Raw genomic sequence first — 12,336 nt, 5'->3', positions numbered from 1 at the left:
GAACCTTTACTAGTTATGGTTTTTGACAAGGTGTATTGGTGTGGTTGTGGGTTTTGTTTTCAGGGCTTTGTTAGTTCCTGATTTTCATAGGATGGGGTGTTACACCCCCTCGGTTTCCCTGCCTCCTTCTCTGTGTTTATATTTGCAGATTGGGGACAGGTGGAGCTGATTGGGTCGTTATTAACCTGTTGGGGCTAGGGGGCAGTATTTTCACGGCTGGATAAAAAAACGTACCCGATTTAATCTGTCTACTAATCCTACCCAGTAACTAGAATATGCATATACTTATTATATATGGATAGAAAACACCCTAAAGTTTCTAAAACTGTTTGAATGGTGTCTGAGTATAACAGAACTCATTTGGCAGGTAAAACCCTGAGACATTTTCTGACAGGAAGTGGATACCTGATGTGTTGAATTACCTTTAAGCCTATGCCATTGAAACGCACAGGGGCTGATTAATGTTTTGGCACTTCCTATTGCTTCCACTAGATGTCACCAGCCTTTACAAAGTGTTTTGAATCTTCTACTAGGAGATCTGACCGAACAAGAGCCTTGGAACGGTGATGGCCGATTAGACTCTTGCTCGCGAGGTCATGTTGGGTACCCTCGTTCCAATACATTTTAAAAGAAAATGCATTCGTCCACCTTGAATATTATTCATGTTCTGGTTAAAAAAGGCACTAATGATTTATGCTATACAACGTTTGACATGTTTGAACGAACGTAAATATTTTTTTCCCCTCGTTCATGAAGTGAAGTCCGGCGGGCTTAGATCATGTGCTAACAACACGGAGCTTTTTGGACAAAACTACATTCGTTATGGACCTGGGATTCCTGGAAGTGACATCTGATGAAGAGAATCAAAGGTAATGGATTATTTACATAGTATTTTCGATTTTAGATCTCTCCAACATGGCCGTTTGTCTGTATCGCAAAGCGTATTTTTCCGGGCGCAGTGCTCAGATTATTGAAAAGTGTGATTTCCCAGTAAGGTTATTTTTAAATCTGGCAAGTCGATTGCGTTCAAGAGATGTAAATCTATAATTCTTTAAATGACAATATAATATTTTACCAATGTTTTCTAATTTTAATTATTTAATTTCTGGTGCTGACTTGACTGCCGGTTATTGAAGGGAAACGATATCCTGAACATCAACGCCATAGTAAAACGCTGTTTTTGGATATAAATATGAACTTGATAGAACTAAAAATGCATGCATTGTCTAACATAATGTCCTAGGAGTGTCATCTGATGGAGATTGTCAAAGGTTAGTGCATCATTTTAGCTGGTTTTATGGTGTTGGTGACGCCTGTCTTTGAATTGACAAAACATTACACACAGCTATTGTCAATGTACTCTCCTAACATAATCTAACTTTATGCTTTCGCCGTAAAACCTTTTTGAAATCGGACAACGTGGTTAGATTAAGGAGATGTTTATCTTTCAAAGGGTGTAAGATATTTGAATTTTGACATTTATTTGGTTTCAAATTTGCTGCTCTTGAAATGCACCACGGGTGGCACGCTAGCGCCCCAAGAAGTTAAAATAGCAACCCCACACGTCCTCTCCCTACCATTATTAAAATAAAGCAAATCCATCCACCGCTTGACCAGTCTCCTTTCCTTCGCTTCTTTCCTCACTCTTTGGACTTCAATCTGTCGACACGTCACGTACAGAGTCCTTCCTCTAAGAGGATTCACCCTTCACCTCCTGCACCTTCAGACGGATCCTTGGCCAACACTCCTCCTCCACCCTCAGGCTCCTTTCCATCTTCGATGACGGCGTCCAAGAACTCTCCGTTCATGCTAGACCCAATTCCATCTGCCACAGTAGATTCATCACCCTCTTCTCCTTCACCATCCTGGCCTCCTTTTTCTCCCTCCCGTCCTCTCCTCTGTCACACTCTCTTCTACCACCTCCTCCTGTTGTTCAATGTCAACACCGTCTGTCGGCCCAGTACACATGCAGCGGATGCCGCACTCACCACAGCCATTGCAAGGTCTTTCCGCTTTCGCGACGCACTCTCACATAATGCCCTTGTATTCTGCATCGCCGGCATAAAAAATCATGGCAGTTCCGGACTACGTGGCCAGGCTGAATACAAACTCGGCACACTTTAACAAAGTCCCTCAAACCCCTTACATTTAAACTAAAAAACTTAACAGAATGTATCATTTATAAAACAAAAATCCTTACTTCAGCACAAATAAACCCATAACAACAAAAAAACACAGGAGGCTCACCTGATGCTCCCCTGCTCCGTCTCATCCGGTGGGAACGTCCTCTCCTCTCCCAACGTCCCCCCGTCCTCCTCCATCTCTCCAACCCAGGATGCAGGCATGGTGTTAGGCCTTTGAGTGCCCTGCATCCTGGGTTCCCCACCAACACCCTCCGTTCCTCTCTCCCTGTCGGCTACTGGACTGAGGTCGAGAGCAGGGGACCCCAACTCCCCAAGCAGGAGTTGAGATCCCCCCTCAGACACCCAGCCCAGCGCCATGCCCTGGGAGTCTCCCTCCACCAGCTGCTGAGGGGCCGAGGAGAACAGCGAGGACAAGGGCGTTCTTCCCTCCCCCATCACTCGCTTGCCCCCCTCCTCCCCCCCACAGCCTGCCGAGCCGCTCCTCCTCTTCCCTTTCTTCTTCGGTGTTGGAGGCAGCGGGGAGACACCCCCCTCCCTCCCCGCTAGCTCCTCCACCATTACCCTCATCTCTTCCACGAGGGAGCTCGACATACTGCCCCCCCACTCCCTCACACCCTCTCCCCCCTCCTCCCTCCCCCCAATCCCTACCCCTGGCTCACCCCCCACCCCCTCTCCCTCCACTGTTGCTCTCGCCTGCTCATTGCTTCCTTCTTACTCTTTTCCTTCCTGTCCTTCTGTTTCTTCTGCTCCCGTGCCTTCTCTTCCTCCCTCGCCTCCTGCTGCCACCTCCTTCTCCTCCTCCTTCCGTGTGGCCGTCTTCTCTGGGCCTGTGCTTGGGTCTTTGTCACCTCCCCTGTCTCTTCTTCCTCCATCCCCCGCTCCTGCTCCCCCTCCTGCCGCAGACGCGTATGACCGCTGACGAGCCGGGCACTCCCGCCACAGGTGCGCTGTTGAGCCACACCCGTGGCAAGCCTTCGGCTCGTCACAATCCTTAGCCTCGTGCTCCCCAGATCCGCAAAATCTGCACTTTCTAGTGCTGCACGAGGCCAGGATGTGTCCATAGGCCATACAGCGCCTGCAGAACGGGGGCTGACGTGCATAAGACAATGTCCCCTTGTCAGCCCCCAGGGAGAACATAGCTGGGGGATGAAGGTACCCACCCAGTCCTTTAGGATCCTCCCTGAGGAGGGCCTGAAAACCTCTCCTCCCGTTCCAAAACCCAAGAGAATCCTTGAGGTGCCTTGCCGACGATACATTGTCCATGTACCGCCCCAAGAAGGCCCTCACCTCCTCATCCTTCACGTATGGGTTATAAATGTTGACAGTTACAACCCGGAAATTGTTTCTTGCCAAACTCTTCACCTCATAATGGCACATCGGCCTCGTATCTCCCACCGCTCTCACCTTTTTAAGGATCTCATCGTGCTTACTTTCCGTGAAAAAAGCTCCTTCCAACGAGTTGCCTTGGAGGCAAAACACGTCCCGTACCGTCAGCTTTAGTATTCCCATCAGGATTGTCCTTCCAAATGGATCAACATCCTTCTCTTTCCATGCAAACCTGATGGTATTCGCCAGTCCGATCCCTGGGACCGACCTATTTGCAGAATTTTGCGTCATCTCCGCAAGGAGAATGACACTCTCGACTCCGCTCCTCTCTTGCTGTCTTCCAGAAAAAAGAAAAAATTATAACAAAAAACACAAAATGGCAGAATTGTGATATTTTTACAAAAATATTCAAAAATACTTTCTATCGCCCTCCTACCTTCGACCTTTTGACTCAGCAGGCTTTGGGGCACCTCGGTACCAAGCTTGATCTGAGCCAAAAGGCCGAGAAGCGATAACCCACAAATTGACCCCTGCACCCGCCGGGCCCCCGGGGGCCTCGGCAGACCTCATCGGTTTGGCAAAAGTTGGCTCCTCCTCACCCAACGCTTCCCTGGTGACAGGCGGGTGTGTTTTTTTTTAAAAGTCGCTAATGCGTCGTTAGGTCACTAGCTCTTTAATCCTAGTGCGACTATTTGTTCAATGCCCGGCAAATACACCAGTCATCGTCGGGCTTGAACTCAATTGCCCGAGCGACTACTTTGAGTGGAAAAAATACGCCGGTCGGTCAGCCGGCTTCAAGTCAAACGCCTGAGCAAAAAGTCTCGGCGTCATCTCTGTCAATTTCTCTTGAAACAAGATACCGGGCTCTGCCAGAAGCAAAGCCCTTCCAAAAATACATTGAACTCGTAAGTGTTCCTCTCCACGGAAGTCTTTAGTAAAAGGCGAAAGGCTTGTGCGTAATGAAGAGAAACCAGAGTCGTATGGAAGTCAGAGGTCGGGGCCCGAGACACACACGGTGGACTCTAGGCCGGGTCCCCGCGGGTGGTCCCCGAACCCACTCTTCCAAGTTTTCGAGGGCTGTGGGTAAAAAGTCACAGACAGACAGACAGACAATCCTGGTGAAGTGATTGTATTTTTGGGGGGGGCTCAAAAAAACACACACACACACACACACACACAATCCTGGTGAAGTGATTGTATTTTTGGGGGGGGCTCAAAAACACACACACACACAATCCTGGCCAATGTTTTTTTTTAAAGTAAAATGGCGGGAAAACGGGGGACCCCCATGAAGGGGGCTTCGCACTTGTTTCAGTTTGGATGATTCTTCTTTTTTCATTCCTTCTCTTCTTCTGCTAGCTGTTTTACATAGCTTGGTGTATTTCTTTTTCCTTGACAATGGGAGAAAAGTGTTGCACCGTTCCCGGAGGTACTGCAATACCGGGTCGATGCGTGGAGCGGACGGAGCAAGCCCCATTTCCGACTCCCTGTTCGAAAAATCCATTTAATATGTAGTCCCCCGATGGGGGACGTATCAGATATTAAACTGATAAGAACAGATTTTTTATTTTTTTTATTTTTTATTTATTTAACCAAACCATTCATTGTAAACACTTTACATTTCCCAAAATACTGGACATTTCAAAACCGGGACATGGAAAAAAACCACATAATCAAGCAAACAGTACATACACTTTGGCCAACCACTGCAACAAGGCCTCTTACTCATAAAGGTACTTCCAGCGTTCCTTAGAGGCATGGAAGCCATATTTGTCCACATCGAAATCAAACCTTTTCCTCAGGTCAGCTCTAACCCTACTTACCACTCCACCCACTCCCCAGTCCACATTGGATTTAACCAAAACCGCCCTTGAATCCCACAGAGCTACCTTCCCCAAGGAAATCAAGAGCCAGATTAAAAAGGATCCCCTCCCGCTCCTGATCCCCAAACCCCTCCTCAACATAATTGCATCAAAGGATAGAATCCCCAGCATCTGGAAGAAGGAGCCCAAATCCCCCCAAACCCTCCTGGCAAAGGAGCACTCCCAAAAAGTGTGACGGAGCGTCTCCTCGCCTTCACACCCTTCCCTTGGGCATATCTTGACCTTTGACAGGCCGTGCCTGTAAAGGACCTCCCTAACTGGCAGACGCCCATGTATACACAACCAATTTAGATCCTTCAACCTGTTAGAGAGACCCTTTTGCTGAATTGCCTGCCATACCACCGGCCCTACCCCATAGACACCGACAGGACCCCGCTTAGCCACCAAGGTCCTGTATAAAGCCCTGTGGTCCATGCAGAGCAGACCCTCCTGGCACTCAGTGTGCCTTCTGCTCCACTTCACCGCATGTTCAAAATGAGCCGGGAGGGATTCCGCCTTAGGTCGAGAGTTGTCCCAGGCTATCAACCTCCGCAGAGGGAAAGATAGCCAAAACAAAGCAAAAGCCTTGTAACCATGGTTACAAGGGTTAACCAGACTTTTACATATTGAAGAAAAGAAAATAGTGTCTAACTTCAGAGGGATGTCAGGAACTCCCCTTCCTCCCTCCTCCACTGATTGCACCATCCAGTCCCTTTTTATATACTCATAGCCCCCCCAAACAAAAGAAAAAATGGTTCGCACTAAATCCTTCCTGTAACGAGGAGGTAAAGGAAAAACATAGGCCAAATAAACCAAGGACGGAAGAATGTCTGCTTTAATGACTAGAACCCGTCCACTCATAGAGAGCCGACGAGCTTTCCAGAGGCCCACCTTGGTGCGCACTTTCGCGATCCTCTGCCCCCAGTTAATTCCCTCACTACCTGTCACTTCAAAATCCACTCCCAGGACCCTCATAGGCCCCGAGCAGAGCGGGAGGCCACTGAGGCCTTCCTCTCTCCCTGCCCATGGTCCAAAAAACTTGACTGAGGATTTCCCCAGGTTGACCCTAGCCCCGGATGCCAGTCCGAACTCCCCCAGGACCTCCACCGCCCTGGCGACACTCCCCTCGGATGTCAGAAACAAAGTCATGTCGTCCGCATACTGGGAGATCTTGACCTCTGAAGAGCCCCCACCAGGGGGCCGGAGGCCCCTAATACGTGCATCTGCCCGAATGGCTGCTGCCAGCGGCTCCATGTACAACACAAAGAGCAGTGGAGACAACGGGCAGCCTTGACGTACCCCAGTCTGCTGAGGAACCACCTCTCCTGCATGCCCATTTACCAAAACCCTACTTCCCACTGCAGTGTATAGAATCTCCACCCACCTCATAAACCCAGCCCCAAAACCCATCCTTTCCAACACTGAAAAGAGGAACCCATGGTGCACCTTATCAAAAGCTTTTTCCATGTCTAAGCCCACCAACATGAGGTGCACCCCTCTGTCCTGGGCCCAAGCAATACAGTCCCTCACCAGACTCAGGTTCCATTGTATGGACCTCCCCTCCACCCCACAGGTCTGGTCCTCATGTATGACATGGGGCAGAGCCTTCCTTAGGCGGCCCGCAAGGACACGGGCTACCACCTTATAGTCTGCACACAGTAGCGTAATGGGCCTGTAATTCCCCAGGTTATCCCTTTCCCCTTTCTTGTAAAGCAGCGTCAAAATCCCCTCCCTCATTGAAGACCCCAGGAGCCCTGAATCATATACCGCCTTATCTACCAACAGAAAATCTCTGCCCAAAATCTCCCAAAAGGTAACATAAAACTCCCGGGGAAGCCCATCGCAACCTGGCACTTTGTTGGTTGGTAAACCCCGCAAAGCAGCCTCAACCTCGAAAGGGCGATCGAGATCAGAGGCTTCCTCCGGGGGAACCTTTTCCCTCAAAAACCCCAGAAAGACGTGTTCTTTCGACCCATCTATGTCCTTTTCCCTAAAGGACTCTTGGTAGAAAGATGACGCTGCTTCCACCATCCCCTTTGGGTCCGATACCATTCCCCCCTTTTCTGTTCGCAGCTGAGCAATAACTGCTTTGGCATGGGCAGCTTTTACCTGTTTGAAAAAATATGAACTGCTAGCCTCACCAAACTCGAACTTATCTCGTTGACACCTAAAGAGAAAGTCCCTGGCCTTACCCTGAAAATACAGGCCCAACTTACTTTTTAAAACCTCCATCCTCTCCACATCCCTCCCCTCACCCTTATTCTCGGCTGACACCAAAGCAGTCAGCTCCCCCTGAAGCCGCCGAAAAACCTCCCTGTCTGCTCGGGCCTTAGCGACACAGTGCGAAATAGCCAGGGTGCGCACATTGCGCTTTACGCACTCCCCCCATAGCTCATAATGGGATCTAAAAGCCTCCCTAAAGGAAAGATCCGCCAAAATTTGGGAATTTAATTTCCAAAACCCTCTTCCAAATATTGGCACGTCTACCGAGAACACTACCTGGACTTGGCAATGGTCAGAAAACCAGACCGGAGAAACAGTGACTTGCGATATTGGCACAGATACAGGTAAAAAAATGAAATCTATACGACTACGGGAACCCCTTGAATTTGCCCATGTCATACCCTCCCCCTTGGGGTCGCAGACTCTGAAGGAGTCCCTAAAAGAAAAATCTTTAACCACAGAAACCAAATAGGGAAGGCTAAAGTCCCCCGTACCTTCGAAAGAGACATTGAAATCCCCGCCCAAAACCACAGTTCGGTTAGTAACACAAATATCTGGCAGAGCCAAAAAAAGATCTTTCCTACCTCGAGGCTCTGCAGGTGCATAAATGTTAATAAAACGAAACTTCGCCCCCCCTCCAATCTGCATCAACCACTAAAACCCTCCCCTGTATAACAGAAAAGGAACCCACCACACAAAAGTCCCTATCCCCAAACAAAATCCCCACCCCAGAGGAGTGCACCCCCCCATCCCCCATCTGGACTCTCCCTTCGCCCACTCCTTTGAAAAAACAGGAACATCCCCCATATCCCTTAAATGAACTTCTTGTAGAAAACAAACCTGGAAGGAGACACAGGAAAGGTACTGAAACACCCCTCCTCTCTTCCCCATATCCCTTAATCCCCTTACATTCACTGTTATTACTGTGAAAAGTGCCATAAGAAATAAACAAGGAAATAAGCAAGATCACCCAGCGTCTCCATACAGTCTGTCAGATAGGAGCCTCCCCCATCCCGCTGTCACTCACCCCTTCCAGGTACCGGTCACTGTTCGGCGTGCCTGGTGCCACGAAAGAGCGTTCAGGGCTGGAAAAGTTCACACAGGCTGATACCTGTCCGCAGACCAACGACTCTTCCCCAGGACTGGAAGTGTGGTCTCCCCCTGACAGTACCTGTGCACAGTCCATTGAGGCCTCCTCAGGATTGGTGTCCATCTCCGTGGTGCCTGTCCCAGGAAGCGCAGGAACCAAGCAGATCCCCTGGACCTGCTCCCTAGACCTCCCCACCGAGGCTTCAGAGGCTGCTAATGCAGGAACCTTCAAGATAACAGAATCCTGTGTCTCGGCCCCCACATCTGACCCTTCATCCCCGGTATCAGGATTCAGCACTGTGAACCGGTTGGAGATGGCCACCAAAGGCCTCCTGTGTTCTTCCATCGCTACCCGACCAGCGACCCTCCTCCTCTTCTTTCTTTTCCCCTTGTACACCTTCCCGGACTCTCCATTGTCTGAAGATGCCGATCCAGTCGACCCGCCCCCCGAAGATGACCTCATCTTCCGCGAGAGGGTTCGGGTAGCCGAGTCGTCTGACATCTCACTCAGTATACTATCCTCCCAGGCTCCCGTCAGCAGTTCCATCTCCTCCACAGTCCCCTTCGGACTGCCCTCCTTTACTTTACTTTCCCCTGGGGCTTTCGCCACCTCCTCTGCTGCCGCTCGGATTTCCTCAAAGACCTCCTCTATTGGCCGGAGGGGAGAGCCCGCAGCACCTTCCTCGGGGCCATCACCGGCTGCCTCCGCATAGGTCCGTTGCCTATTTGGACAGTCTTTAAACAAGTGGCCCTGCTTCCCACAGCCATTGCATACTCGAGCCTCCCTGCAGTTGGCTGCCCCGTGACCTGGTTTCCCGCAGTTTCTGCACTTCAGCAGATTGCACCCCGTGGCCAAATGACCGAAGCTACGGCAGTGCCTGCAAAAACTTGGTTGGCCTGAATAAAAAAGGTACCCCCGGTCCACTCCAATGGAGAAATAGGCTGGTGGGTGCACCAACTTATCTGCTCCTTCCGGATCTCTGTTCAGTGCGACACGGAATTGCCTCCTCCCTGACCAGATCCCATACCCGTCCCTTAGGTACCGCACCCCGGGACTCACTTTCCCAAACCGGCCTAGGAACGCCACGATGCTGTCATCCCCCACATAGGGATTGTAGATATGCACGGCAATCACCTTTAGATCCAACCGGCACAAGGGGACAACCTGAAAGTTTGAGAATGGCTCACTGGCTTCCTTCTCTTTGCAGGTGTCCATACACCGCCTGTACAAGGCCTCGCCATTTAGAGACAGGTCGTAGCCCTCCGCCGCCATGTTCCGCTGCAAGCAGAAAACTTGCCCTGGGTCCACCTTTAACCCTTCAATGATCACCGTCCTGATGAACCATTCTCTATTGCCAATTTGCTTGCCCTTGTTCTTCCAAACGAACTGCAACGTATTGCGCAGTCCAGCCCCTCTGGCTGACTGTGGATCCTGCCCTCCGGCCATCGGCTTTGGACTAAGAGTGTTATGGCACCTCGGTACACAACCTGATCTTAGCCAAAAGGCCGAGAAGCGATAACCCACAAATTGACCCCTGCACCCGCCGGGCCCCCGGGGGCCTCGGCAGACCTCATCGGTTTGGCAAAAGTTGGCTCCTCCTCACCCAACGCTTCCCTGGTGACAGGCGGGTGTGTTTTTTTTTAAAAGTCGCTAATGCGTCGTTAGGTCACTAGCTCTTTAATCCTAGTGCGACTATTTGTTCAATGCCCGGCAAATACACCAGTCATCGTCGGGCTTGAACTCAATTGCCCGAGCGACTACTTTGAGTGGAAAAAATACGCAGGTCGGTCAGCCGGCTTCAAGTCAAACGCCTGAGCAAAAAGTCTCGGCATCATCTCTGTCAATTTCTCTTGAAACAAGATACCGGGCTCTGCCAGAAGCAAAGCCCTTCCAAAAATACGTTGAACTCGTAAGTGTTCCTCTCCACGGAAGTCTTTAGTAAAAGGCGAAAGGCTTGTGCGTAATGAAGAGAAACCAGAGTCGTATGGAAGTCAGAGGTCGGGGCCCGAGACACACACGGTGCACTCTAGGCCGGGTCCCCGCGGGTGGTCCCCGAACCCACTCTTCCAAGTTTTCGAGGGCTGTGGGTAAAAAGTCACAGACAGACAGACAGACAGACAGACAGACAGACAGACAGACAGATAGACAATCCTGGTGAAGTGATTGTATTTTGGGGGGGGGCTCAAAAACACACACACACACACACAATCCTGGTGAAGTGATTGTATTTTTTGGGGGGGGGCTCAAAAACACACACACACACACACACACACACACACACACACACACACACACACACACACACACACACACACACACACACACACAATCCTGGTGAAGTGATTGTATTTTTTGGGGGGGGCTCAAAAACACACACACACACACACACACACACACACACTCCTGGCCAATGTTTTTTTTATTTTTTTTTACGTAAAATGGCGGGAAAACGGGGGACCCCCATGAAGGGGGCTTCGCACTTGTTTCAGTTTGGATGATTCTTCTTTTTTCATTCCTTCTCTTCTTCTGCTAGCTGTTTTACATAGCTTGGTGTATTTCTTTTTCCTTGACAATGGGAGAAAAGTGTTGCACCGTTCCCGGAGGTACTGCAATACCGGGTCGATGCGTGGAGCGGACGGAGCAAGCCCCATTTCCGACTCCCTGTTCGAAAAATCCATTTAATATGTAGTCCCCCGATGGGGGACGTATCAGATTTTAAACTGATAAGAACAGATTTTTTTTATTAGAAAAAATAATTTATTACGTTCAATACCATTCATTCTTTACAAAATCATATATTCCTTCAAACTCAAATAATGGTATTTTAATTTATAAAACAAACCAAAAAACCCCAAAACAAAACTCAGGGGAGCATCATCCCTCCCCGTCATCCTAAACACTAACTTTCCCTATCTTCCCGTCCCTAATCTAAAATAACCCCAGCCCTAATCCCCCCTTCCATCTCTCCCGGGCAGCGTGCTGCCCCCACTTCCTCTCCTCCCTCTTCATCCTCCCTCTCAAATCTGCTTCCACCCTCCTCACTATTCCTTCCACCCCCCAATCTTTCCCTGTCTTAACCATGTTCTGCCTGGCTTCCCACAGCCCCCGCTTAAAGAGGCTCATGAGAAGCCAGAGCAGAAACCTATCCCTATCCGTCCCCCTCGCTCTCCCTACACCTCTCTCTAGCCTAGCCCAAGTCAAAACAAAATCCCCTCTAACCCTTCCTAACAACACCCGTGCCTTTGCCCATACTACTCCGGCAATGGCACAGTCCCAAAAGACATGGCGCACAGTCTCCTCCCTGCCACAAGAAAGCCTTGGGCAGGTGGGGGATCGCGCCAAGCTATGCCGGTACATGGTGGAGCGTACCGGCAAACACCTGTGGAGGCTCAACCAATTCAGGTCCTTGAGCCTGTTGTCTAGACCCCGCGCCTGCACTCCCTCCCAGACCACCGCCGGGATGCCCACTACAGGTGCCGGACTTACTGCCCGTCTGACCTCCTCGTACAGGTGCCTGTGATCTAAACCTACTCGGGCGACTTCAACCTCGGGGTGCGCACGCAGCCACTTGGCCGCATGGCCAAAGTGCCACGGCAGCTGTTCCGCCCGAGGACCCGTGTTAGACCACACCATTACGCTTCTCGCCTGATACGAGAAGAACACCCGCAGGAGGTAACCGGACGGGTGCAGT

General features: G+C 50.3%; 3 non-coding genes and 1 pseudogene across 3 annotated transcripts; all 4 read right to left on the bottom strand.

Annotated features, from left to right (window-relative positions):
• Window positions 1–4,332: 4,332 nt before the first annotated feature.
• On the bottom strand, window positions 4,333–4,449 carry LOC123730638 (U5 spliceosomal RNA). The gene has a single exon (XR_006762073.2). It is a non-coding gene; the product is annotated as a U5 spliceosomal RNA (small nuclear RNA).
• Window positions 4,450–4,877: 428 nt separating this feature from the next.
• Window positions 4,878–5,071, bottom strand: LOC123730576 (U2 spliceosomal RNA). Its single transcript, XR_006762032.2, has one exon. It is a non-coding gene; the product is annotated as a U2 spliceosomal RNA (small nuclear RNA).
• Window positions 5,072–10,511: 5,440 nt separating this feature from the next.
• Window positions 10,512–10,628, bottom strand: LOC123730637 (U5 spliceosomal RNA). The gene has a single exon (XR_006762072.1). It is a non-coding gene; the product is annotated as a U5 spliceosomal RNA (small nuclear RNA).
• A 598-nt stretch (window positions 10,629–11,226) lies between these two features.
• LOC145864152 (uncharacterized) lies at window positions 11,227–11,406 on the bottom strand (annotated as a pseudogene).
• Window positions 11,407–12,336: the final 930 nt, after the last annotated feature.

This window comes from Salmo salar, chromosome 25 (genome assembly GCF_965601325.2).
Source record: "Salmo salar chromosome 25, fSalSal1, whole genome shotgun sequence".
NCBI lineage: Eukaryota > Metazoa > Chordata > Actinopteri > Salmoniformes > Salmonidae > Salmo > Salmo salar.
Note: the sequence above shows the minus strand (reverse complement) of the source record. Positions and strands in the feature narration are given on the sequence as shown.